At 44.0% G+C, this 4,447-nt stretch overlaps 1 non-coding gene across 1 annotated transcript; it reads left to right on the top strand.

Annotated features, from left to right (window-relative positions):
• The first annotated feature begins 3,554 nt into the window (after positions 1–3,554).
• On the top strand, positions 3,555–3,710 carry LOC112325590 (5.8S ribosomal RNA). Its single transcript, XR_002979568.1, has one exon. It is a non-coding gene; the product is annotated as a 5.8S ribosomal RNA (ribosomal RNA).
• The last annotated feature ends 737 nt before the right edge of the window (positions 3,711–4,447 follow it).

Genomic DNA, 4,447 nt, shown 5'->3' with positions numbered 1-4,447 from the left:
GAACTGGTCCACCACTTCCAGATCTAAGAAAAGCACAGCATTGAACTGGGTGTCGGGAGATAATAATCCAAAACTTCTCTTGGAAGTTAAACCGAGAGAAGAGAGACAAAAGATTTGAATTCAACTGAGAGCTCTTTTTTTTTTGATCAAATGTTAGAAGTATATAGATCAAAAAGAGCAAGACAAGCTTGCGATACAAGCTGGATACCAGCAGTACATTTGGATAATAATATCCAGGTAAAGGAAACAAACAATCCTGTGGGAACAGACTCCCACCATGTATAAGAGAAAAACAGTCTAAGAAATCAGCCTTCGTTTGAAACCGAAGGGAACAAAAGCAGTAACAATACAGGAATACAAGCTAACAGCATAGAAAGACAGCCACCAGCAGCAATAGTTCATAAGCCGACCGGGGGCCCCAGCAGCAAGATGAATCACGTGAAACCAAAATGCATGAACCATGTAGTTGTGGAGCGGCAATACACAAGGCAACAACACCCTGCATGCACAAGAGAAACACATAGTATTCCTAGTACACAGAGGGCAGCAGCACCCAGCGAGAACCTATGATCCCAATCAAATAACCCCAACTGGAACAGTACCAAAATGGCATCCCATAAGACTCCCAGACAGAGATATTACAGAAATATGTCATGAGGCAATCAACCTCATGCTGCACCAATAAGGCCTCTTTGATACCACCTGAAAGTGATCATCAATATGCACGTGGAGGGGAAGTCCTCTCCCTGCCTCCACGCTTCTTCTGGTTTCGAGTTTGGACTCAACTCTGGGCCAACACCTCCACTATAGGAGAAGGGATAGGTGGACCATGCAGATGAGCAGCATCATCAGTAGAGACAGAATTATTTTGGGGGGGGGGAGTGACAGTGTTCATTGCCAGCACAAGGGGGCTGAGCTAAGGTTACGGTACAAGGAGGGGAAGAAGCCCCAACACCAGCTACACAAGGGGATGCCACCAGTGGAGTAGTTTCAGCGGAGGTTTGGTCAGGTCCAGAGCAAACAGGGGAAGAGGAAGGGATAGGAATAGTCTCCACCCCGGGTTCAATTGCCACTACCGCCTTACCCTTATCCTGTTTTCTGGATTTGCGTCTGGATTCCACTGTAACCCAGACATTAGTAGGTTCAAGAGCAACTTCAGACCTAACATCTCCTGTAAAACCCACAGGAATGGCAACATCTTGTTGGGTTTGCACCTGTGGCTGAGCAGGAGAAGGCTGAAGAGGAGGTTGAGGACCCAATCTGTAACAACCCGGCTTTCTAAGCCCAAAACAATAGTAAATTTTTTTTTTTATATATATATATATATATATATATTTAATACACATGGTGCCGGTAATCAAAGAACTTGAATCCCCACATCATCAAAATCCAATCCATACAATCAACAGTTCATTCAAAAGCGAATCTTACACAAACACATAATATTAAGGTTGCATGATTTGAAGTTCATATTAAAAAATATATATACATGGACATGAGTTTGCATTCTTATACTACTAATAGCCATCACAAATTTTAAACAAAAAGGATCTAATAAAAGTTATACATTTAGTACATTGATCCCTTCAAAATAAATTGTGAGTTAGAATGCATCTACTTAATTCCTTGCAAAAGTAGATTCCCGTGTATCGGGTATCCTAGACATCTCGTTGGTGTGACGTCCCTGCAGCAGTACAAAACATTTAAGAGAAAACAAATACTTAATAATAATAATAATGGTAACTAACGGCCTAGCAATTAAATAAGCATTAACATTTATAATTTCTTCATGTATTTGATGTAACAATTAGTAGTACATATAGATACACAAGTTTTCAAATGCCATTCGCCGAAACTAGTCGTTTATTTGTCCCGGCTATCCATTCGGATTCCATAGCGATAGCTGCGTCGCTGTCAATCCTAAAATCGGCAGCCGAAACTACATCGCTGCCGATCAAGGAATCGGCAGCGAAACTGGGTCGCTGCCGATTTCTGTATCGGCAGCGAAGACTGCGTCGCTGCCGATTTCTGTATCGGTAGCGGAAACTAGGTCGCTGCCGATTTCTGTATCGGCAGCGAATACTGTGTCGCTGCCGATCCAGAATCGGCAGCGGAACTGCGTCGCTGCCGATCCAGAATCGGCAGCGGAACTGCGTCTTTGCCGATCCACAATCGGCAGCGAAATCATCCCTTTTTAACCCGGCCATCCATTCGGACGCCATTAGCCAAAGCTAATCATTCTTTGTCCCGGCCATCCATTCGGATGCCATTAGCCGAAGCTAATCACTCTTTTGTCCCGCCCATCCATTCGGATGCCATTAGCCGAAGCTAATCACTCTTTGTCCCGGCCATCCGTTTGGATGCCATTAGCCGAAGCTAATCAGTCCTTCATCCCGGCCATCCATTCGGACGCCATTAGCCGAAGCTAATCATTCTTTGTCCCGGCCATCCGTTTGGATGCCATTAGCCGAAGCTAATCAGTCTTTTATCAACAATTCAGCGTTCGACAATTTAATATCGGTTCTCACAATATGGTAGTACTCAAGTTAAAATATTCCAAGATTCAACGTATGAAAAAGAAAGGTGCAAGTCACCTACCTGCTCCACCTGTGGGTCGTTCCTGTCTTGATGATGGTCCAATCCCGACCGCACCACCTAAGACATCAATGGTCACAAATCAGCACAGTTGTATTTATTTTATTTTTGAATCACATTCATCATCACACTTATTTCAATAGTTCATATGTTCACATTCAAGTGTTCCCTATTTTACACCATCATATCATGAAATTGTTATTAGCATTTAAGTCATTCCTGCCTAGGAGGCTTATTGTAGGAAGCGGCAGCGAGAACTGGTTCGCTGCGGGCTGCCCAATTCGGCAACGAGAACTGGTTCGCCGCAGGCTGCCAGTTCGGCAGCGAGAACTGCACCGCTGTTGGCGCCACAGTTTCGCTGCACAACGCACAACTCGGCAGCGAATATCACTTCGCTGCAGGAGGTTCAGCTGCGGCAGCGAAACAGAATTTCGCTGCGCAACACACAAATCGGCAGCGAATATCAAATCGCTGCAGGAGGTTCAGTTGCGTCAGCGAAACAGAATTTCGCTGCGCAACACACAAATCGGCAGCGAATATGGATTCGCTGCAGCAGGTTCAGTTGCGGCAGCGAAACAGAATTTCGCTGCGCAACACACAAATCGGCAGCGAATATCAAATCGCTGCAGCAGGTTCAGTTGCGGCAGCGAAACAGAATTTCACTGCGCAACACACAAATCGGCAGCGAATATTAATTCGCTGCAGCAGGTTCAGTTGCGTCAGCGAAACAGAATTTCGCTGCGCAACACACAAATCGGCAGCGAATATCAAACACAAATCGGCAGCGAATATCAAATCGCTGCAGCAGGTTCAGTTGCGGCAGCGAAACAGAATTTCGCTGCGCAACACACAAATCTGCAGCGAATATTAATTCGCTGCAGCAGGTTCAGTTGCGGCAGCGAAACAGAATTTCGCTGCGCAACACACAAATCGGCAGCGAATATTAATTCGCTGCAGCAGGTTCACGACAACGGATATCTCGGCTCTCGCATCAATGAAGAACGTAGCGAAATGCGATACTTGGTGTGAATTGCAGAATCCCGTGAACCATCGAGTCTTTGAACGCAAGTTGCACCCGAGGCCTCTTGGTCGAGGGCACGTCTGCCTGGGTGTCACACATCGTCGCCCCCACTCCCCTCAGCTCACGAGGGCCGGGGCGGATACTGGTCTCCCGCTCGCGGTTGGCCCAAAATCGAGTCCTCGACGACGGTCACCACGACAAGCGGTGGTTGAGAGACCCTCGGACACTGTAACAACCCGGCTTTCTAAGCCCAAAACAATAGTAAATTTATATATATATATATATATATATATATATATATATATTTAATACACATGGTGCCGGTAATCAAAGAACTTGAATCCTCACATCATCAAAATACAATCCATACAATCAACAGTTCATTCAAAAGCGAATCTTACACAAACACATAATATTAAGGTTGTATGATTTGAACTTCATATTAAAAATATATATACATGGACATGAGTTTGCACTCTTATACTTCTAATAGCCATCACAAATTTTAAAGAAAAAGGATCTAATAAAAGTTATACATTCAGTACATTGATCCCTACAAAATACTTAATTCCTTGCAAAAGTAGGTTCCCGTGTATCGGGTATCCTAGACATCTCGTTGGTGTGACGTCCCTGCAGCAGTACAAAACATTTAAGAGAAAACAAATACTTAATAATAATAATAATGGTAACTAACGGCCTAGCAATTAAATAAGCATTAACATTTATAATTTCTTCATGTATTTGATGTAACAATTAGTAGTACATATAGATACACAAGTTTTCAAATGCCATTCGCCGAAACTAGTCGTTTATTTGTCCCGGCTATCCATC

This window comes from Populus trichocarpa, unplaced genomic scaffold, assembly GCF_000002775.5.
Source record: "Populus trichocarpa isolate Nisqually-1 unplaced genomic scaffold, P.trichocarpa_v4.1 scaffold_522, whole genome shotgun sequence".
Taxonomy (NCBI): domain Eukaryota; kingdom Viridiplantae; phylum Streptophyta; class Magnoliopsida; order Malpighiales; family Salicaceae; genus Populus; species Populus trichocarpa.
This window is presented reverse-complemented; position numbering and strand designations above follow the sequence as displayed.